General features: G+C 41.0%; 1 protein-coding gene across 3 annotated transcripts in view; it reads right to left on the bottom strand.

The window, feature by feature from the left end:
* Nucleotides 1-23,143, bottom strand: part of LOC131443668 (pleckstrin homology domain-containing family G member 1) — a 62,380-nt gene that overhangs the window by 38,680 nt on the left and 557 nt on the right. Inside the window, exon 1 of one of the 3 annotated variants that reach the window (XM_058613499.1) lies at nucleotides 2,740-3,002. The exons of the other annotated variants lie outside the window; for them this stretch is intronic. The gene's annotated coding sequence lies outside the window, so the exon portion shown is untranslated. Of the gene's footprint in view, nucleotides 1-2,739; nucleotides 3,003-23,143 lie in introns of those variants that run through there. 3 annotated transcript variants of the gene reach the window in all.

Raw genomic sequence — 23,143 nt, forward strand, 5'->3', positions numbered from 1 at the left:
AGGGGTCATTCATATACAGTTTCCCCCTCCCTCTGTGACCCTGTCTTTCTTTGTCATTGGTGAGATGGATCATCTACAAAGACACGCTCTCTTTCTTCCAACTCTTCAAGCGTTTCTTCTTGCCGCCTGAGCTCTTTATTAACCACTTAACACGCAGTTTTCCACCCTTAAGGCACTTTAAGACTGGAAAAATTATGCCAACTGCCCTACAGTACTAAATTTATGTGTGTGTATGAAGATATTCCAGCTCTTGAATTAAGCTATAAGACTGAATTGAATCTTTCTTTCTGATGTATTTTGGAAGATATTAGAAGTCGTAGTAGAAAAAACATGTGTGAAAAGTATGTAAATGATGACTGCTTTGGTTTCAGGGCCCTGGCACCATGCTCACTGGTCAGATTGTCATCCAATTAGCTTGCTTACTCTCAGAAAGTACAACTAACGAGGGCTACAATGAAGAGCAGGGATTGTTTTTGTTTTTTTTACTAGAGCGATGACAAGGTGAAACTGTTAGTGTAGTGTTCGCAAGACTTTTGGTTCACAGCTGATAAGCTCAGTCACAACTGATAAAAAAAAAAAACCTCTCGGAAAGCAACTGTTAAGTACAACATGGTCTCCATTTCTGCCCATCTAGACTTCAAGCAACTCAAACTTAAATTCAGTTAATTTGAACTCATTTTGGCAAAACAGCGTGGCCCAGGTTGGTTCCCTCTTTTTGGACTCACTTTTAGACAGTGGCCTTTTGTTGTTCAGCGCACTTTGCCTGTCATGTTTGATTATAAAAGCTGATAAATCAGGAGCAGTTCAGAGCCAATAACAACCAGCAAGAAACTTCAACCACTATTTGCTCTGAGGCCAATTTCATCCGTGTAAAAAAAATCTACAATCTGACTCAACTCTATAAAATCCTGTATTGATTTTCCTTTTCCCAGATTTATGAGGTTTCCAGATTCCCGGAGAGTATTCCCTAAAGCTACAGCAGTCTGCTCACAGTGCCAGGACAAGTCCAGGAATTTCTTCTACTCTTGCTCTGGCCGCCAGAAAGTCAGACTGAAGCACCAGTTAGGTCTCGCATACGAGCAGGAATCCCTCAAAACTGGCCGAGGGATGGAGGAAAACAAGCAGCGTCTTCGCAATCCTGGCAGACTAAACAACAACATAAACAGCGACACAGGAATAACTACAGCTGCTAACAACAAGGTCAGCAGCGACAGCCGCAGCTAATGATAGAGCAGGGTGGCACCACGGGCCATGAAAAGTATTTACGATACAAGATAATGCTGATATTCAGCTATGTGGCGAGTTGGTATTCATATAAACAGATGTAGATAATGAAGCCCATCATCAGGAGGAGGAAGTGGAGGCTGGAGCGAAGACAAAGAGGAACAGGTGGTTTAAAAGACTTCTGCTTCCTAAAACGGATTATTAGTATATTACTGTACACATCAACACAAAAAAGGAACCCACTTTTCAGAGTTAAATGAGAATAATGTGCAGGACTCTGTATGCGTGCGTGTGCGTCCAATGAGTACATGAGCATGTGTGTCGGCGGATACACGGAGGAAGCTGTGTTTGGCCTCAGATTAAAATGCTGGACGAGGGTCCCGCTCCAGGAAAGGAGACCAGCAGAGTGCAGACACGGGGACTTTTCTAACCATTAGGGAAACACATGTGGCACGTGAAAAAACACAGGACTTGTACCATAATTACTTCTATGAAAATCCATTACTCTATATGTATGAGTTTAATGTGCATATATATAAAAATATATATATGAAAACTTTTTTTTTTTAACCATGATACATATGCTTATTTTTAATGATAACCATCCTACACATTATATAAATGGACGTGCGAATGACACAAAATGGGGTTTAATGCCAATTGAATTGGGTCTTCTGTTTAAGAGAGAGTAGAGAGCAAACTGTAAGTGTGTGACAAGTGCGACAAGTTCAAGTGACAAGTGCATAGCCAGCATACAGAAAACTGTTAATGTAGCTGTAATCAAGTATACATCTATCAGTTTCATCATGAATATTTCCGTGTGATATAAAAAGATCACAAGGAAACAAGTCCATCAAATCTTGTCTAATCTGTGTCCCTCAGAAGCTGGGTGCTCTAGTTAAGAGTTTTCAGAATGAGGACGCACCACAGAGGAGAACACACACACACACACACACACACACACACACACACAAAACTTTGACGGAAATGTCAGGTGAACCACTCAGTTTCAGGTCAATACGGATCAATTGTATCTATACTGTAATTAATGCTCTTAATCCAATAAGAATACGGTCCTTCTAAGATTCTCATAACACTTTTACTTCCTTTTTGGGAGTTCAAAATGCCCTGAAATCGCTGACAAATTAGGTTAACATATCCTCCAACATTGGACTTGACGTCTCTTATCATCACAACACAAACACACACACACGTAACATTACCAAAATGTAGTGGTCATCCATCTCCCAGGCTTCACCAGAAACTGGCAGTGTGATTACAGTGTCTGTTGTAGAGTGTCTAATTAGACAAAGTGGGCAAAGGTGCCATTTGAGTGAACTAAATTGAAACTCTGGGCTGAGTAATTGGAGGTCAGACCTGTTTTTTTGGAATCAAACCCTACAATTACGATTAACTAAAGCGTTGGGCTTTAGAAAATAAAACTGCACTGCTGTGACGACAAAATGATACTGGTTTACATTGCCACACAAAGACAATTACAATCTGTTTACTCACCTTAACACAATACCATTCCCAGTATTATCCCTTCCTCAGCTGCTCATGTCCCAGTATCCTTTCACAGGTTAGATCCATGTCCATGTACTGGGAAAAGTTTTTCCACACCACACTAACTGACCCAGAGAGATACAGGGGTCTTATGTCAAGGCAGCACAGTCCGTGGTCCAAACCTCTACTGTACGGTATGAGGTCAGTTTGGAGAGAAAGAGTGACACTGAGCAAAACGAGAGAGAGAAAGAGAGGGAGAGAGAGAGAGAGAGGGGAACAGATGGAAGTAAAACGTAACGGAACTGACTGCCCACTGGGAGGAGAGGGGAGGGGGGGTGAAATGGCGAGAGAGGAGCTCGCACATCCAAGCAGGCCACTTCCTGAACAATTACTGCTGCAAGGCTAGTCTCTCTCTCTCTCTCCCCCTCTCTCTCTCTCTTTCCAACCAAACCATTGCCCTCTCTCTCTCACTTTTAGAACTGGAGCGCCGCCAGCACTGCAGGCGACGCAAATCACAGAAATGACACCAGGCAAAAAAAAAAAAAGTGAGCAGTGATCGAAACTGTGACAACACACAGTTAGGAGACGGAGCAACAGTGATGGACAGTTAATGTGAGATATGACGAGGACGGTTTACTTGGCAGGTGACAGGGGGTGTGGGTGTGCGAGACGGAGAGGGACAAGCTGGTACAGCGGAGAAAAGCAGTGCGCAAAAGGACGACTCATCTCCTATGACCTCCTTCAAGAATAAACACTGGCAAAGTGGGCCACATTGCACAGAGCATCAGCTGGGAGCATTTTTACACTCTGGATGCCCAGTGTCACTTTCAGTATCGGGTTTTTTTTAATGCACCTGGTCGTAAAAGATTGGGGTAAAAGGTTAGACTACCCAAAGATCACAGGGTTCTGAGTTCAAAGTGCAACCTGCTGTGAGTCAGTCTGTATGAGTACACACAGAAAATATCCAAGCCCGTGACCACTGTGTGTGTGAGTAACGTGGTCATTGTTCTGCATCCGAGCTGAGCAGGATGGAGGAAAGTCCCCTCTCTTAAAGCCAGTGGCTTGTGTTCCTGCCTCCTGGTAGCAAGGCTTCCTGGGATTGATAAAACAACTCCCAGTCTCAGGGTGGCCGGTGTGCACACACTTTCCACGCTTTGCTTTCATTTCTGAAGTTTTTCCAGGCAAAACAAAACAGCACGTGCGTTTGGTGGCAAACATGGACCTTTGATAAGCAGCCAACTAAAAAAATAAATAAATAAATCATCGGTCAGTCAACATGGAGGAACTTTTCTTAACGCTCAGTGCCTGTGACCCACAGCAGCACTGACCAGTGACCACACAAACAGGGCTGATGTGGGTCAGTGACTGGCTGCTATTACCCTAACCTGGATAGACCCACAAACGGCATGGCGAGGCCTTTGTAACCAAACACCACACCTTGCACTCTAAAGCATGCAGAGACAATAACAGACGATAGCACTGTCTCTGAGGAAAAACAAGCTGATAACCTAATGTCGACTGGTCATTCTTATCAAGGCTTTTACTCTGCCCCGAGAACAAAATGGGTGGAGTTCACGAGAAGTGTCAGGTAGCCCTTTTTCGAACACTCACAATTTGACTAAATTGAATTTTCGAAACCTTTCAATCCTATGACTGTTTACCATCTAAAAGAAGTACATAGTTGATGTTTCCCTTAACATCACAATTAAGGAACCGTCAGCTATAATGCAAGTGTTTCTTGGAGCCCAATTAAAGCCTGATTGTTTACACTAGAAAATTAACACAAGTTCCCCACAAATGTGAGTATTTGCTACTGTATATTTACATCATTTTACTGTTATCTATCCAAACTTTTCATGAACTACCTGAGAAAATAATCTGAAGAGTGACATGACTTGGAGGTGCGGTCCAGCCTGTACTGATGTCATTAGCTACTTTCAACTGCGGACTGGTTATTAAGAGGAAACCAGTCATATCCCATTACAAATAAACAGGAGTATTTCTACAAAAAAACCTGAAATTAATTAAATCATTGTGTGTAATGGAACAAAAGAGGTCAACATATTGAGTCTGCGGTATATTAAGGGATCTCTCGAGTTCTGTCGGACAGATGTTTTCATCAAACAGGAAATCAGGACAGAAATGGACAAATAAAGGTGGAATTACTTCGGATCTCCTCAACCAACAACAGGAACCCCCCTGCCCCGCCCACCAGTGTTCTTCCACCACCATTTCCTGGCCGTCTTCAGTAGCTTGTTTACAGATAAAGAAGTAAAACAGGGAGTGACATCATCATCGTGTAGGTGAATCATACGCATGTGACGGCTTCGTCACCCCGGCGTCACCAAAGATTATCTCCTCCATCAAGGATTTCCTGGAGTCGTCTAATTGACGACACAGGAAATGTTAATGAGTACAACTCATTTGTTCAATTACATGTGATCATTTGGCTTTTATATCCAAAGAAACATCCAAGTGTGCAACACATTACGGTAACAATGTCACAGGAAACATTCAATGTTCAAAAAAAGACATTGGTTAAAAATTACAGTGCGGTCGTGTGAGCACAATAAGAGACCATGAGGAGGAAAGAAATATTAGGTGATAGTTAAGTTCAAGAAGGAAAGTGCAGGAATAGAAAGACAAGTAAGGGTTTTAGAGAGAAGGTGATCTCAAAAGAGATGGGTCCTCAAGAGTTTCTTGAAGATCAAGAGAGACTCTGCTGCTCTGATAGCATTGGGGAGCTTGTTCCACCATCTGGGAACCACAAATGAGAATAATCTGGACTGAGATTGCCTTGTGTGCAGGGAGAACAGTGTGAGGTGGCGTAAGACTGTATGGTAGAGTTCAAGTATGTAGCATTTAGCTGGCAGAATCTCAGTGTTTTGATTTTTCATTATAGCTGCTCATCTGATTAACCTCCGCCTTGGAGAGTGTACTGTTTTTCAGACAGTACAATGTGAAGTTTTTTGACAAGTAAAGAAAATCCATTCTTTCACCTTTTGACAATACAATTTGAAGCTTCAGTTCGTCATTTTTTGGTGATATACTTTTTGTTGTCGTTGTTATGATTCTGCCTCTGTATTTAAAAGTTGCGTTTAAAAATAAGCGCCACTATATATATATATATACTGTATATATATATATATCTCTGATAAATAAGTTTGTCAAAACTCTTGAGCAAAATGGCATTGACAACTTTTTGAACTGGTGACCAATATTTTATGCTAGTAGCTCCAAAATACACATAAAAGCACACTTGGATTAAACTATGTCAATGGTGCGGTTTAAAATGTGTAACCGATACTACCTCCCCCGCTATAAATATGAATGGGATGTCTTCGTGAGTGCATGTGTTTGACATTAAGAGTAAAACCATCCCATTAGGGTAAGAAACAGAGAGTGGCCACAACTCAACTCCGGGGCAGGTCTCATCAGACATAGCAGCCAAAACACATTATTGCTCAGATTAAGATAATGTAGTGTAGAGTAGAGCTGTCTGCATTTGACTACAGTTGATGGGGAAGTGCTGATGTGTGTGTGCAGGCAGTGGCACCACACTCTGCTGTAAGGCTGCGTGTGAAGCGTATTACTGAGCGTCTGCGTATGTGGGTTTGTTTGGGATAAAGAGGCAGAAGTGCGTGTTGGCAGGTTCCCTTTGACCTGCAGAGGCTTTATTTTCCCCTCATATTCATATTGGGCTAATACTCTGCCTTTCCCATGGCAGTGAAAACCCTGGAAGCCGAGCCCTTGCCGGCCCTTTCCTCTCTTTGGGGAACCTAGGATGTCACATAGCACAAAAGGAGCCGTGAAAGCCGTCCAACTCAAGTGGGGACTATTATTTACAGTACCAAAAGAAAATCGCTCTTTTTCTGAGCAGTAACTCCTCCCCCACACCCTTACACCCCTTTCTGAGCATCAGTCGTCTGTCTCCATGTAATGCTTCCCCTATTTTACCCCCTTTCCAATCGTTCCCTTTGAGTTTTCCAACACTTTTCTCTGCTTTCACGTTCCTTCAATCATGTCGCTCTTCCTTCCCGTCCCTTCCCCCCAACCATCCCACAGTCCAGCCCCTCTACTATAATAAAGTAAATAGTGGGTTTTGTAACCAGTAAGCCCAAAATTAGGAATAAGCTCTGAACTGTGGCGGCTCAGTCGATCTCCGTTGAGCCATTCAAAACAGCCATAAAAATCCACAGAGATGATATAAGTCCCTCTAAGAGCAGAAACAACACGTTGTGAGCTTTATGAACACCTCGGCCTTATTAAATGAACAGAGCTAACATTTGCAAAATATTTACTTAAAAGCTGAACAAATAATACATTGGTAATCTGGTATTTAAGACTGCAGATTAGGCTAATTACAATATTTAAAAAGTAATCTGCTCTTTCCATGCAGCTCCAATGCAAACACTGCTTGCATTATAAACTAAAGCAAATGCTTTGCCCTGGGTTTTCTTTTTTCCCCACCAGCATATTTTGATTGTAGTGAATGCATTTTATTACAGCAGCAAAGCTATAAAGAAATGCTGCGCTGAAAGGCAGCAATTGATAACATATTTGTTTCAACCAACTTCCAAACAAGGCAGACTGGAGTATTCATTAAAGTAAATGTGGTCCACATGAAGACAGTAAGTCTGACTTGAGATTAAACTGCTGAGCAACAGTCGTCAAAGGTTTTCAGTATGACTATTTTTCAAGAGTCGCTTAGCAACATGGCTGAGACTTCTATCTTTTTTCCCAACAATCTTTTCGCAGGACACTGTGTCAGATCCTGCTGATTAGCCCCATGCACAGAAATCCATGTGATGTGTGCGAGGTAACATCTCACCGTGATAACAGCTTGACACCAGGGCTGGAAATATATCAACAGTCCGTCTGATCAAAGTTGTGAAAAGGCCGACACTAGAAACATGTCGCTCACCTTTTGTTTACAGCAAACACAAGTGGTAGTGACAGCTCTTAACTATGGCCAGATGCGAGGAAAAGGAAGATGGGCTTCGCTGACTCTTGAGCACCCAGACACAACAACCATTTCCACAAACCAGAGAAAAGGAAAGTACAAATAACTGAAGACATAGAAGCAATTTTCAACTTCGAAAATGCTGTGACGTGCACTAAAAATGTCCTTTCGTCCAAAAGTTTAGTTTTGGTAGAGACAGACATGTTGTTGTTGGATGAATAAGTAAATAAATAAATAAGCAATTTTGTGTATCATTTGTTAGATTTTATCACATCAAGGGGAAAGAAGAGAATCAGCCAAACACATGGGTCAAAAAACATATCGCCATCATTTATCTGCCATCTGCTGCACTGATTTTTACTGATAGTTTTTCTTTTTTTCTTGGCAACCTCTAGTACAAAGGAAAGAGACGGAGGCAGTAACGCACCAATACGGATGCCAACTGCTATAAAACACCGGGAAGATAAGAAGAATGGTTTCCAAAACGTTTCAGGTCAAAACTTTGATTCCTCAACTGTTTTAAACGGCATATGGCACAATACTACAGAGTACTTGAGAAGATGGGGGTGTTGTCATGCTAAGCGGTTGAAAAACATAAACTCTGTGTGTGCTGACACAGTGAAAATAATATGGTGGCGCTGCATTAAAAGCTGAAGCTGATCAGTATCATCATGAGAAAGAGAGACAAAGCGCCACGTCCGCTGCTGTTGTGTGTCTTTACGTTCACTGCAGTGTTCGGCACCTGGATCGTGTTTCAGGTGAAGGACGCTGCTGCTTATATAGGCCATCAGTGGCTTCAATGACAACACCCCAGACCATCTACACACATACAATCCCAATGGAGCTGTAACAGAAAGATCTAGGACAAGAGATAGAACATGGTTTGAGCAGAAAACCTTCAACATCAACTAAAAAGTGGAGGAACCGTTTCATTCAAACAATTAAGACTGTTTTTGGCATTGAACCTCTTAGCGGAATTCTTATGACTTTAGGTTTTAATGATTGTGTCAGTATTAACATTAGCGTTGCAAAAAGTCCCATTAATTCCCATAATTCCCATGGAAAGTTTCCAATTTTTAACAAAAAAAGTCCCATTAATTCTCAAACTAATGAAAAGTTCCTGGAAATTTACCAGGAATTTTCCACCCCTTTGCAACCCTAAATAACATTTAGACGTTTTTTTCGATGATGTTGATGTTATGACTTGGCCTGGTCTTTGTGAACAGAAATGGTGTCACATTATGTGTTTGCATCCTTCTGAAAATGGACCATGTCAAGCAATACTATCAGACCTGACTAAGGGTGTGTTTGTGTGTCTACATCTTCAGTGCAGGGGCAGGTGGGGGTAGGAAGCATTTAGTCAGTCAAATTGAACAACTGGGGAATTTTGAGCAGTAGCATTAACATCTGAAACTTTGGGTTTTCAGTCATACCAATCTGTTTGCATCGGTCTCGCTTTACTAGTGCAATATTTCTGTTGCCTCAATCTGTCTTGGCCTAAAACAGATCTCTTTCTTTGTGTGAAGCAAAGAATTGGGTGCTTTATCAGCATGTGTGAACTCATTTGACAATGGTTTGAATGGACCAGACATTTGTTTATATTAAAAAAGGTTCTGCATCCCAGTTTGAAGTCTGTAAAAATGTAGTTTTTCATTCCATGTAGGGTGATTGTTCCACACAAAATCTTGAATCCATACATTATGAAATGGTGGACCTGCACAAGGAAACAGCTGCTGCACAAAAGCAGTGTCAGTAAAAGTGAATGAGCAGGAAAACAAAGGTTTTATGAACTAAGTAGGATGACTCACTACACTATACATTATTGTGATGAGTAGTGACAAGAATGTACAGTAAAGTGGGGCTGGTCTATATGCAGCCTGGGTATAAGACAGCCGAGGAGAGAGATGAATGAAGGAGGGAGGAGGAGGCTCTTTTATTTTTAGTGGGGTTTTTTTTCCCCTGTGTGCTTATCACCTGGATGTGATTTAGAGATGAGTTTCTAACTGAGTTTCAAAACTCATAAAGACCTGTCAGAGCGCTTATGAAAGACTGTAGAGTTTTTACATTGCAGTGATGTCTTGTGGAGACTAAAAAAAAGGAGAGATTTGATTTACAACAAAACAACTGGTTACAAAAACAAAGCCAAGCAAAATATCACAGGCCGTTTAGCACCTGTAATGTGCGCAGTACAGCGCAAACTTCCTAAAGTACAATTAAATCACATCAAACAGGATCTCATGCACACATACACACACAGAGAGAGAGGGGGAGAGAGAGTACAAGAACTCCACTCATGCAAATGTAAGAGGCTATTTATACACCACTTCCTTTTATTTACCCAGCTCATTGTTCAGACCACATCTGCTTAGGGCCAAGGGCACAATGGCCAGTCCATATAGCTGACCACACACACACACACACACACACAGTGTGGTCCTGCATTAGACATAAGCCAGCATTTAGAACTATCCACAGCTTTTGTTCAGGGCCGAAGTGACAAACTGCAAAAGCTGATACCACCTGTTCCACAGACTGACATTCTTGCACTCCCATTCATGCACACTTTCTATCTTACACACACACACTCACACACACAACACACACAAACTGTCCATGCAAAGAGGCATTAATTCATATTTCCCTGCGCACAAACCTGCAACATGTTAGTTCTATTGGCACAGTTGGACATTTGGCTAAGTGCTGGAGATGACAGCTCATTTACAGCCTGTCTGTTTCATGTCAGCTTTAAAAGAACAGGAAGTCAGTTGGGGGTTTTTAAAAAGCCAGCTCATAACCCTCGTGGCCCAGAGGCCGTCGACTCACGACGGCAGCTGAGTCAAGCACACCGACCCACACACTTGCAGCCTTATACACAAACAGAGAGTCTGTTTGTGTTCATGAATCATGATGGATGCAGTTTAAGATTAAGACACAGGCACTTGCTCAAAATATACACATGCAATTAAACCCTTATTCCATTTTGAGCCATTTACTCTGAGTTATTTCCTAAGAGGATGGGAGCTGCCCAAAATGGCCCCCACAGGGTAAACAACCAAGATCATTATTGTCCCAACACTCTACCAGCAAACCGCAGGGGTACAGCTGTGGGGCAAAGCAGGGGTACAGGAAACCAGTATGGTTTCATTTTCAAACCACTAACCAAACCATCCCACCGCAGACATCTGTAAATCAAAACCAGGTACACAGCAACCTGGAGTAAAAGCTCACTGGTTTACACCTGATATATGAGCTTCGTTACTCAAACTGAGAGCAAATTTTCCCCCAAAAGAAACGTCTGAGCAGGAAACAAAAACTGTTGGAAATAAGTACGTTTCAGGGCAGCTAAAAATGAAACCTCAGTAACATACCTGCTGAAAATGACAGTTCATAAAAATGGCAGAAAACTGGAACAGCCATACCAAATTATATAAAAAGATAATCATTTTAAAAACACCACAGGGTTCACCACAGTCTACCTCTGGTGATTAAAGAAAGGACACTCATTTTCAGAATAAATTTTTTGGCTGGCACAGGAATACAGGCTTTTCCTGTTGTGTTTTGTTTTGTTTTTGTAGTTTGTTTTGTTTCACTTGGTCTTCCGACTGTATTCCCCCCCCCCCCCCCCCCCCCCCGTACAGGAAACAGCCGTTTGTCAACACCACAAATAAATATTGTTTGTTTCCTATCCTCGACAGGGGATTTTCTTTTTTTTTTTGGGAAGCATTTGGAAGCAACATCGCAGATCTCAGACTCCAGTGTGGAGCCGACATGTGATACGTGTGTTTTTGTAAGCCAAGCAAACCATAAAAATATGGGTTGGATCCCATATTTACACAGAATATAAAGCACACGTCAGCTGCAGTGTTTGCAATTTAAGATTATGAGCTTTTCATTTTTCCAGAGAACTAAATTGCCAGCATAATAAATAGGTGTGAACAACACTTTACATTCAACATTAAAACACAGTGGATGACGGTTTCAATACAAGCACTGTTTTGGTGGGACATCTTCCAAATCAGCAACCCCAGCGTGGAGAAATGTGTTTCCACTCTTCACATCTAAAACAGGTGTTAAAATTGTATGTGGGTGGGGTGGGTGAAAACTCAACAGTTTAAAAACACCATACAGCTTAATGAGAAACCGAACGTCCAAATGCCTCCATTAATCCTCTGATTATCTGGGCACCCACGTAGCTAAGACCCCAGCGTCCGGACAGAGTTGGACGCCTGTTCCATTCCAGAAGGGGGTTTCCCCTACCAAACGCTGCACAACAATAAAACAAAGCCATCGCACTGAGGCTGGTGGGGGAGGTTGGATAGCATGCAGGGTGTGCATGGTGGGGTGGGGGGCAAAAAGTGAGAGGAACAGCTGCTGAGTGGGAGAATTGGATGAAGGGTGAGGGGACACGGGAGAAAAGGAAAGCTTGAGGAAGGGGGTGGTTTCTCTCTTTTCTCTGTAAATGAAATAAATTACTTTTATGTCTGCAGCCTGTTGAGCCGATGCTATCGTTAGCCCCCCCGTCAGTCCAACTCCTCTTTTAAACAGCCCCTCTGATGTCTATAAGCACACACAAAGTCTGCACTCAAAGATATACAGTTCTCTTCAATATATACCTCCATTCCCAGTGGTGTAGATGTTTACTCCTAGCCCGTACATTAACATGCACAGTTTAATCGAGTTAAGGTCGTAGTCTGACTAAGACAGGCAATCGGACAACTTGGAACGCCGACGCCGCCGTATCATCCGGGAGAGTGGTGTCGTCTCCTACTTTTGGGTCAAAGATTTTTCAGCATACGCAGAAGGCCAAGTCTGACTAAGGGTAGAGTGGTGTCGTCTCCTACTTTTGGGTCAAAGATTTTTCAGCATACGCAGAAGGCCAAGTCTGACTAAGGGTATACAGGCAGGAATAATTGGATTGAATAGCATTATCCAGATATGTTAGTCCGACTAAGACTAGCTCGATTTTAGTCAGACTAAGGTGTTTACATGACACTGTAAGAAATGTGCTGAGCAATAATTACAATATATTATAAAAACAAATATTATTGCAATGTATTTTTCTTAAATAGTAAGGTAACAAAATTACAATGTTTGAAAATGTATTGTGATAATCTTTTTGGCCATGTTACCCAGCCCTTAACTACTTCAACGTTTCTGAATTTTCTTAGCTCTGTTGTTTGTGTCAACTCCCGAAAGGAAATATCGTTTTCTTTACCTGTTAACTTTACTGCACTCTCTTCACCAGCTGGTCTCTGACTGCATCTGTCTGCTAACAGAGGTTGTACATCAAGGGAATTTAGAGCTTTCTCTGTGAAAACAGCTGTGTGCTGCAGCCATAAAAGGATGCTATAAGAGGGGCAAGAGTTGAAGAATTGAGGCATACTTAGGTTCATTTTAACAAAGGACTCCTTTCAGATTTTTTGTTACATGATATTTCTAGAAAAATAAGTAGGTAACACACCTGTGAATGCATAATCTTCTCACTCCTCACAACAAATTTGTATTTAAAAAGACACCCGTTTCTGTCTTACATTATTATTCTCAGGTTGGTGATTGCTCTTCATACACTTTATTTGTATCAGCTACCCAATAACCCAGCAAAAGCCCCTCTAAAAAAAAGTATTTATCAAAATATTTTATTTTAATATGATACACTTGCACAATTTTAGTCAGACTAAGATAATTCAAAATGTCTTAATGTCATGACATTCCATGTCATTTAGCAGACGCTTTTATCCAAAGCGACTTACAATAAAATGTCATGTAAGCACGTTAGTCCAACTAAAATTGAGCTGGTCTTCGTTGGACTAACATACCTGAATGATGCTAATTATAGCCTGATTACTCCTGCATTTATATGCTTAGTCGGACTAGTGCCTGTAAATGTACTGAGTGACTCCCCTATATGTTTTTACATATAACTAAATAACACTTATTTATCACACTGAGACATAAAGACATTCTGTTAAGTTTATCTTGATCCATCAGAGCATAAATACTGCAGCAACACATTCGTACTGAAAGGCATTTCTCAAGAACAGGTGACATATTAGTCCTGTTTTACTGCTTTGTATATCAACTGGTAATAAAACAACATATCTTCACACAACTGCTCCTCCTCCTAATAAACTTTAATCATTAAACTTGCGTCTGATAGGCCTGGTGTTGGAAACCTGACTGTTTCTAAGAAACAAACCAATGAGGTACGAGTATGCAAGCGAGGAATTACACAGTGCCGTTCATTCACCCCTCTGGCATGGATAGTTGGTTTGTCCCGCAGCACAAACATCTGTTGTTTGAGTTGGTACAGTCCTTGGCAACATCCAAATACAGCTGTTGAGTCCACTCAGCTTGTTGCTAGTCAGCAAATCAAAAGAAGCAAAAAACATTTTGCAACTGGAGGGCCAAAAACAAAATTTATTTGAGGCATAAGAGAAGAAGGTTGGTCTCTAATTAAATATAGAGACTAAAATAAGTTTCTTAGTCACTGTTTGCCAACTTCCTCACCACAGTGTTTTATTTTTGTTAGAATTTAACAAGCTGCACAGACTCCTATATGCTCTTACTCTGTTTCTCTCCTCTCCTCTTGCCCTCTGCCTCGCTCACTTGGCAGCACCATGAACATGTTCATTAAAAAGAATGGATGCCAGAAATAGGGCAGTGTATTTGGGGAGGGAATGTAGACATAACAAAATCAGGGAGAAAAGAAGCCAGCTACATATACGGGGCCTTGGGGAGAACACTGAGGAGGGAGGCGCTGAGGCCAACAATGGCACACATTCACATTCTTGTCCAACCTGAAGCTTCTGGTGGCCTCATTATTTCGTGGAGCTAAGTGGAACAACGCTCAATCTGCAGTGGCGAATGAAAATGTGCCGGCCAAAGATGGAAGACACGGAGCTCTGACTAAATGAAGTGTATCGTGAGCCGATTCATAAACCACAGATGTGTGACTAATTGGATTCATCGTAGTTTGGTTACTTAAATACTCATAAATACTAGCCTGTATTAACTCTTCACTCACTGACAGACAAATTACAATTACTTATAGTTCAGTACTTTTTCCTCATACTTTTATTTGACTTGAATAAACCAGTCAGGTCACTATATTCTTATTTTTTTGCTGTATTATCTTTTCAAATGTTGTATGGTTAGGCACTTCATCAGATGCAGTAAAATAATAAATTGATTATAGAGTAGGTAAATATATACTGGACAGATAGATGAACCTCTCAAACATCATTAATCAGATTCCCACTGCCGATTGTGGCCTGTGAGAAGATAAAACCAGAGGTATTTATTTTCCGACAAAATATTAAGGTCCCAGCATTAAGTTTCCAACTTCACGTGTCACCAACCTGATAAATTTAGCAAGGAATGGCATAAATATGTCAATGGTCATCATGGGACATACTGGCTATGGTGAGCTGGTGCCCTCTGACCGATCCTGGCACTTGCCCTCTTCTTGGTTTTGTCTTTCCTCCAGTAGGGAACATCTCGTGGATCATTATGAGTTCTATTTATTTGACCAACATGATGAAGTAAGTAGGGAAAAAAAACCAACAAGGTCATGGAGCTTGGGAACTCGAGCTTCTCTCTCTCATGTAGAACATCTGTATTCTTGGAACTTTAACAAACAGTAGTTACAAGCTACTAAACGCAAAAGCTTTTGTTTTTAAAAAGTAACCAATAACTTTCTCTTACAATATAAAGGATGTTGTACCAAGCAACTGTCTAAAGAACAACTTTTCTTTTCTTTTTTCTAAAGCAAAAATCTGCTCTTGTCACAACTTATATAGTCAATTGGGTCACAGCCGTTTGTCATCTTAAAAAACTGGGGTACACACGTGACCAATGGCCTCATTTAACGACTTAAAAGCAGCTTTGTTTACATGCACTTCCAGCTGTAAGTCTCCACTTACACCATGTGAGTTCAGACCCAGAGCTCTGATAACAAGACTGAGACACAATCAGAAAACACAAAGCACCACATTCAGCCCCTTCATAATATTTACACACCATTAGCGGGCAGTGATAGCGGCCACTATAAAATGAATGAGTGTGTCAACAGAGCTGCGCTCTCATGTACAGTATATTCATTACGATGGGGATTCCTTTCATACTATCTGGAGTTAGCCTGCTACTTTCGGAGTATAGATATTTGAGGCTCACCCTGCCACTGACCCCTGACCTTTTGGGCTTTAGTTCACAAGGACACAGCCTGCAGGAGGCAGTGAACTGGAACTGAACAGCAAGTGCATGAACAAGCCAATTCCAAAGCATTTCCATGCATAGTTAAGTCGAGCTACAGTTCTAGCTTGAATATACCATTTTGTCTGTGTCCCAATATACAAGCACTAGTGGGGAATTTATCAATTTATTGAATTGAATGAAGTGTAACTGCCTTTGTTATGCTAGGTGGCAACATGCCCCCTTTCTGCCTCAAGTGCCATTCCTTCTTAGTCTTCCTAGAATCCATGAACTAAAAATATTAAATTCTTTGCGCTTACAGGGCATAAACTCTTCCCATCCATCCAAAACATGCACCAGCCTGGATTTCACCATGCATGTTTTTCTTGCTGCCGTCTTCTTCTCCTGTGCAACAGCTTCTTTTTTCATTTCTGGGTCAAAGCCTTGAGGGGGGCGGGAACTAGCATTCGTAGAGTGCCCAGGCGAGCTTGAGTCAAAGTTAGTCTGACTTTGAGAAATCCACTTTAGTACAATTTCCGTTGGACTACCGTATTTAAATGTAATATAAAAGTCTGCTTTTATTCAGACCAACGCAGATATTTGGTTATTCGAATGTCATGTAAATGTAGAGTGAACACAACATGGCATGCTTCTACTGTAAGTTGAAAACATCTCACATTTCACACCTCAGAAACCAACATGAACGTTCAAGTATTAATGTAACATTTTTTGTATTGGAGTTGACTAAAAAAAGCACTAAAAAGGTAGAGAAATGTGCCCAGGCCATGGATAAAATCCCTAATTTATTCACAAGCTTAGTCACGTCTGACACTATGTATTACGTGCCTGAGTGATGTACACAAATTAAAATCTCCCAGAGCACTTAAATACTTCTGATTATAGATAATGCCACAATCTTTATAACATCTCTCTCACTTATTCATCAAGATGGGTACTTATAAAATATTTTTCTACGGAGTGTTAGTAAGTGGGCCAAACTTTCCCTCTCCCCCGTCAAAAACCTTGTAATTTGGCAGAGCTGTTTTTACAGCAGATCTGGAAAGTATTATAAGTAGTGGTTAGGGAGTGTAGAAGAAGCAGGAGCACACACACTAGCATTTTAAATCACAGCCTATAGGTACGTCAGCTGGAATGTCTTTCACTGCTGAACAAATACAGACACCACCACCGTGTTATCAGATGCACAGGATGGTTTGTGACATACAGTACACAAATATGCCCGTATGCATGCTCCATTTAACATCTTAAGTAGCACACAGGAGCTGTGTTTAGGGGTGTACTGAAGAGGCTTATGTCAAATCAGGTTTCACGCGAGCTCCTCTGACAGCTAAGGTCAAGTCCAATGTGCCCTTGGAATTTGAAATGTCTCATTTAATTGTGCGCCCATTTTTACTTCTTCAAACCAGAAACACATGTATGAACTCTAACATACATACCCGCACACGCCACAACCTGGGATGACCCGTTTTATTTTTACACCGAGCCAGAAAATTATAACCTATACGTCCGGTGTGTAAGATTGAGTAGAATTTATTTTCATTTGTCAGAAATTGAAAATAATTATACCTATTTTATTTTTTTTTTACATTTCATCACCCCCAGAACAAGCCATTTATATTTATATCAGGAGCCAGGTAAGCTCAACAGAGGCAACAGAACTATTACTATTACTAGGTACAGGTTTTTTAACACATTTGGAAGGGGAGGTGAGGCAACATGGAACATCACCAATAAACCTTAAAGCACCATCAGCTGCAGAAAAAATTGGACATTTTTAAGCAGGGTTGGCTTTTTCTTGGGTTTTTGGAGAAGAACCGCATTTTTCTGCTACAGTTAACTGTAAATCTGTAACTATTAAAGGGATTAAACGACATATTACAAATATACCACAGGTTGCAGAATCGAAGAGGAAGTGGGCTAGGGGTTTCATGACATCACTGCTTCTTTGGAGCATAAACTGTGCATTAGAATTCATGTTTTCATACTGCCATACTTTTCTGGTGTAGTTTCTTTTAGTCTCACAATTTATCATGAATAAAGTAAACTCCTGCCTAGATGTGTTTGGCTAAATCTACTAGATGACTGTGTGAGTCTGTACCCTGCACAGACTGAGTCAAGGTTCTCGGTGTAGGTTATCTGTAATTATCGAGGTAAGGAGTCCAGGATAGCTTGATATCTAGAACATGTCTTGGCAGTGAACAGTCTCTTTGTAAAATCTAGATAACCTTTCATCCCATCATCTCAACACTGCTGTGAACCATAAACTATGAAAGGAAAGTCGGGAGCCTGCTGCTGAATAGACAATCTTCCCACACACACAAAAAAATATCTGTCGACTATGTAAAGGAAGTTCCTTTTGTGGCTTGTCGTTCAGAAACATAACAGTCCAAAAATATCCCCGTTCAGCACGAAACAGGTCTCTGCACGTCTGTCTACTGCTCCGGTGTGAGCTGCAGAGATATGGGTTGAAGCTGAAGACACTTCAGAAACCACATGTGTGAATGCACCTGAGGGGAACAGGAAACACGTAGCGATATCCATCAACCTTTTGTTGTCTGACATGCACACACACACACACACACACACACACAGGCATAGACACAGGGCTAAGTGTGGATTTTGGAAATTATAATAGGAAACAGCGGTCAGAGCAGCAGAAGCTCATCTATCCAGGCAACAAGACATCATTGTTGAAACGTAGACACAGGATACTCAGAATAAATCATCTTGCATGCTAACAACAACACAAAAAAAATCTTTGTTGCAATATGGTCACGCCAATTGACTGAGACAGTCGACAGATATGGGTTCTTCTATGGTGCATGCAAATGCCAATGCCGATCTTTGGAATTGTGTGGTCAATGGCTATAATTTTTTGGGGGACGATATGACTGATTTTCCACCATCTAATAAAATATAATGCAAAGAAACTAAAGTTTTACTGACAATTAGCCAATAGGTCGATTATTTAAAAAATACAATGAATTGGTTTGATTCTAATTCAAACACTTTAAAGCTACAGCGCTGTGGAATCTCATCTCAAATCCCCATCCCCGATGCCAGACTGCACCCAGTGATTTGCATGTGAAAGGGCATGCTTTGCATGCTGGCCTGAGAACGGCAGGATTGTTTGCCTCTCTGATCACGACAGGTAGTGAGAGAACCACAGATGGTATATTCTCTGATAGAGATAGTGGTACTCATTATAAACACACTGACATTTTGGCTTCTGGACAACCTCGTAATATATGTTTGGTTCTAAAGGACCATTTGTACTCTACATTGCAAGTTGCAGGAGAGCTTGCAAAGACAGTTGAAATATAAGTTAGGTATAAGTAATACCACAGAAATTGTGGGGGCAGTATAGAGTAAATAGTCTAATCACTCAGGGAAAAGGCCAGAAAACGTAAAGCGACTGGCACGTGGCTTCAATCTGGAAAAACAAGGTGTCAAAAGTCTCAGAGCACATACAGAAGGCCACTCGTCGTCAATCTTCCTCACCGGCAACACCGAGTAATAATCCCCATTAAGTGGACGACATCCGAAATCCTTTTTGTTTTTTCGTCTATTTTGGCTCAAGCATGTTTGTTTGTTGATGTCTGCAACTTGGCACTCAGCACTGTCCTCTAGAGGAAATCTTGCATAACGACCATGCCAACCCAAAAGAGTCACGCATGTTTGTAGGTTAGTAACGGAGATAAAATAGACAAAAATATTAATAAATGTAAATTATAAAAGTACAAATGGGCCTTTAGCCCTCTCACACATTACTCAGTGATGAACAACATTCCCTATAAAGCCTTCATGCCTCTCAAGGGATTCTGTGCACCCTACATATATATATATATATATATATATATATATATATATATATATATATATATATATATATATATATATATATATATATATATATATATATATATATATCTCTGTGAAGGAGCTAAATTTGAAAGCTTGTTAGCACAGCTCACTTCCCTTGGAGGAAAAGTCTTTCAGCTGTGCAGCTGGAGTCATGGTTGTCTGATTGAGACAGAATTAGGTGATGAAAGGTGTGAAGGCCTTGTGTGGCTGCGAGATCATTTCACTTCTGTTACCCTGACGAGTACAGTTTCACAACATTTGCACCCAAGATTGCTTGCATTTGTGCAGGCACAGTTGTAGCAATTCCTGAACATGCACAGAAATCCTTTGTTAAATTTAATTGGTTACAAATTCATCCATGCACCGAAATGTAAACAGCTCAAGTGTCTTAGGTGTTGACAGATAAAACAGCAAGAGAATAATTCAACTTTGTTTTGGCTTCCTCTCCTTCCTCATTTGCTCCCCCCCCTCTTGTCGTTTTCTTCATGCGTCACCTCTAACTACATGTGACCTCCCAGCAGTGTAGGCTTCCAGCAGCAGGTGAAAGATCACGACCCCCTGCACAAAGACTTGCTGCCTTATCCTGCAGGCGGAGAGCTTAGCTTCAGCCGGAGGCAAAGATTAGGGAAAACAGGAGGAAATCACACATCTCTCAACACCAACAATTTATCCTAAAGGATTCCAAAACACAAACAAAGGTAGCCCTCAGTAGAAAATGGATACCCAACAAATTCCATCATCAAACTGCTTGGATTTAGTTTCTACGATACAGGCTGAAGTTGGCTTTTTCAGGCTTGTCTTTTAAATGAAGTCTGAATTTTCATAATGTTTTTTCTATTGTATCACGCTCCCTAAAAAACTCTGTTACCGCTATTGTCATCACAAATGCCGCACATATAAGCCTGAGACTTTATGGAAACACAGTTGGGCTTTTTTCCGCCTGCAGCGCGATAGAACTCTGCATGCTACGCTGAATTTAAGCAAGAACAGAGATAAAAGTATTGGGTTACACTGGACACTGGGATGTATGTCATTAAGAGGCATTAACTATGTACACAAATACACAGAGAGACACACTTAAATAGTTTTCCTACAAGTATCACCATTACACTACACACTGTAGTGTCATGCACTAGTGCTCAAACACCACCTGGACCTGAGTATAAATAGGGCAGGTTGTGGAGTGATTTAATAGAAACTTCAAAAGGGGAAGAAATGCGATACAGCACTGGACCAAAGAGGTCCTGTGGAGCAAAAAGTCCTCCAGTAAAAACATCAATCACAACACGGAGCGAAAAAGCTATACTTGACAGCTGCATCTCATCATATGTTTGACCAGCGGTCACTACTGCAGGTATGTTTCTGTTTGACCGAAAAGAAGAAAGACGAGTAACGGTAGCAGGTCTAACAGTTGAGCTGTGACTGTAGCTCAACTGCACCATTCATTGGACTACTGACTACTAAACTTAATCAATAAAATGTGTCAGCCACTGCTACACTAGATGGCGATATGCCCCATTTCAGCTTGTCAGAATTAGGCATTTTCAAAACGATTATGTTACAGACGACTATAGCTTTAGCTGACAGGTTTGCAAGTCGAGCGCCATTTCATGTCTTCAAAGTATTTTATTCTATGAGCTGACAGAGCAGAAAATGTAGTTCTTAGCCTTCTTCTGTGTACTGGCCTCTTCTATTATGAGTCAAAGCCCCGGGGGCTTGGAACTGCAAAGCCTGCGTAGAGTGCCCAGGCCAGCTTAAGTCCAACTAATCTTATACATGTAGTAGTAATTTGCCTAAAAACCATGTTACCTGGGTGTGTTAGTCCGCCTTTAAGAAATTCAACTTACAACAACTTCAGGCTGACTTTTAAATGTAATTTTAAAAGTGCAGTTTTAATTGGACTAAGGCAATCATTTGTTTTTGATGTAGTTGCACAGAGTGATACCCAAGACGATAACAAAAGGAACGTCACGTTGAGGAAAGGACGAAATGTCAGGTCACTATAGTCGTCAAGTTTCATCCTCTGGGGACCATGAATAGAAAGGTTGGCGTGATAGTTCAGTCTGGACCAAAGCGATGCGTGTAAAGGGGCATTTACAGCCACACACTCTATAAAGTCAAGGCCACAATGACAGTAGAAGAGAAGCGGAAGGCCGTAAATCACCAAGACCCAACTACTGACAGGACATGAGAGAGGAACGTCTGGTCTTGACAGTGTACCACACTAAAGGGCAAAGGTGCAAAGGTCATCCAATCTCAGCTTACGTTCTCACGAGTTTTTAAAGTGGGGACTTGAACACCTGCCATCTCTATATAACTGTGAGAAATTCAGCAAACGTCTCTCTTATCAGTAATGAAGCACATAGCAAAAATGAAGTCAATACATGTTGCTACAGTTCTTTTCCGGATGGAAGAAGAGAAAATTGATATTATTTTGTACAATATCACTGTTTCATGTTAAAACCATTGCTTTAATGGAGGACGCAACAGCAGGCGTGGGTGTCAAAGTGGCCAAATCTTAGGATGTGGCTTATGTTGTTCAGTGTTAATCATCAGTTATGAAAAAGTGATTCTGTGCACTTCTGCCTCCTCCTTCCATCTGCTGCCGTTACATAACTGTCTGTTGTCTGTTCTCAAAGTGTCCATCATCAGTCTTTACCTGGAGGAGACATCGTTTTTGTAACATGGTGTTCCAGTTCTACAAGACTCATTTCAAAGGGGTCAGTGTCAAAGTCCATCCCGTCTCAATAAAGGAACAAAATGTACGTTTCCCTTTCTAGGAGGCCAGAACATCGACCGAGTACTTGGCTGATGAAATAGGGCTGTCGGGGGCTTGCGAAAATATTGCATAACTACTATCCAGACTGATGACATCTATCCATCAAACCAGTCTATATAGAATCTTAGATAAATTAGTTATGGAATAGGAGGTCACCATCTTCAGACTGAAACGGAAAGTTGGAGAAAAGATGAAGAAAATATAAAATACTGCTAGGTTCGGCCAGGTTTGGCATTTGTTTTTTGTTATGCTTGATGTTTAAATGTAAATATAACCATTTGAACATCTGGACTAGTTCTGGATCTTACTCTTTAGGGTAGGAATCACAGCGTACCTCACGATACATGGTTCACAGTACCAATAATATCACAATTCAACGATTCTGTCATAAACAACATATTGCAATATGGCATCTCTTAACGTAGCTTTCTCCGCCAATATCCACGAGGAGACATGACACTGGCAGGGACTGTCTACTTTAGAGCACTTTAATTTGTTTTAAATTTAGTGTAATGATTATCGTATAGCACAAGGAAGGACGATAATATTTTGGGCCCACTCCTATTAGATATGTTTTTGAAATGGCTTGTTGTGGC

This window comes from Solea solea, chromosome 17 (genome assembly GCF_958295425.1).
Source record: "Solea solea chromosome 17, fSolSol10.1, whole genome shotgun sequence".
Taxonomy (NCBI): domain Eukaryota; kingdom Metazoa; phylum Chordata; class Actinopteri; order Pleuronectiformes; family Soleidae; genus Solea; species Solea solea.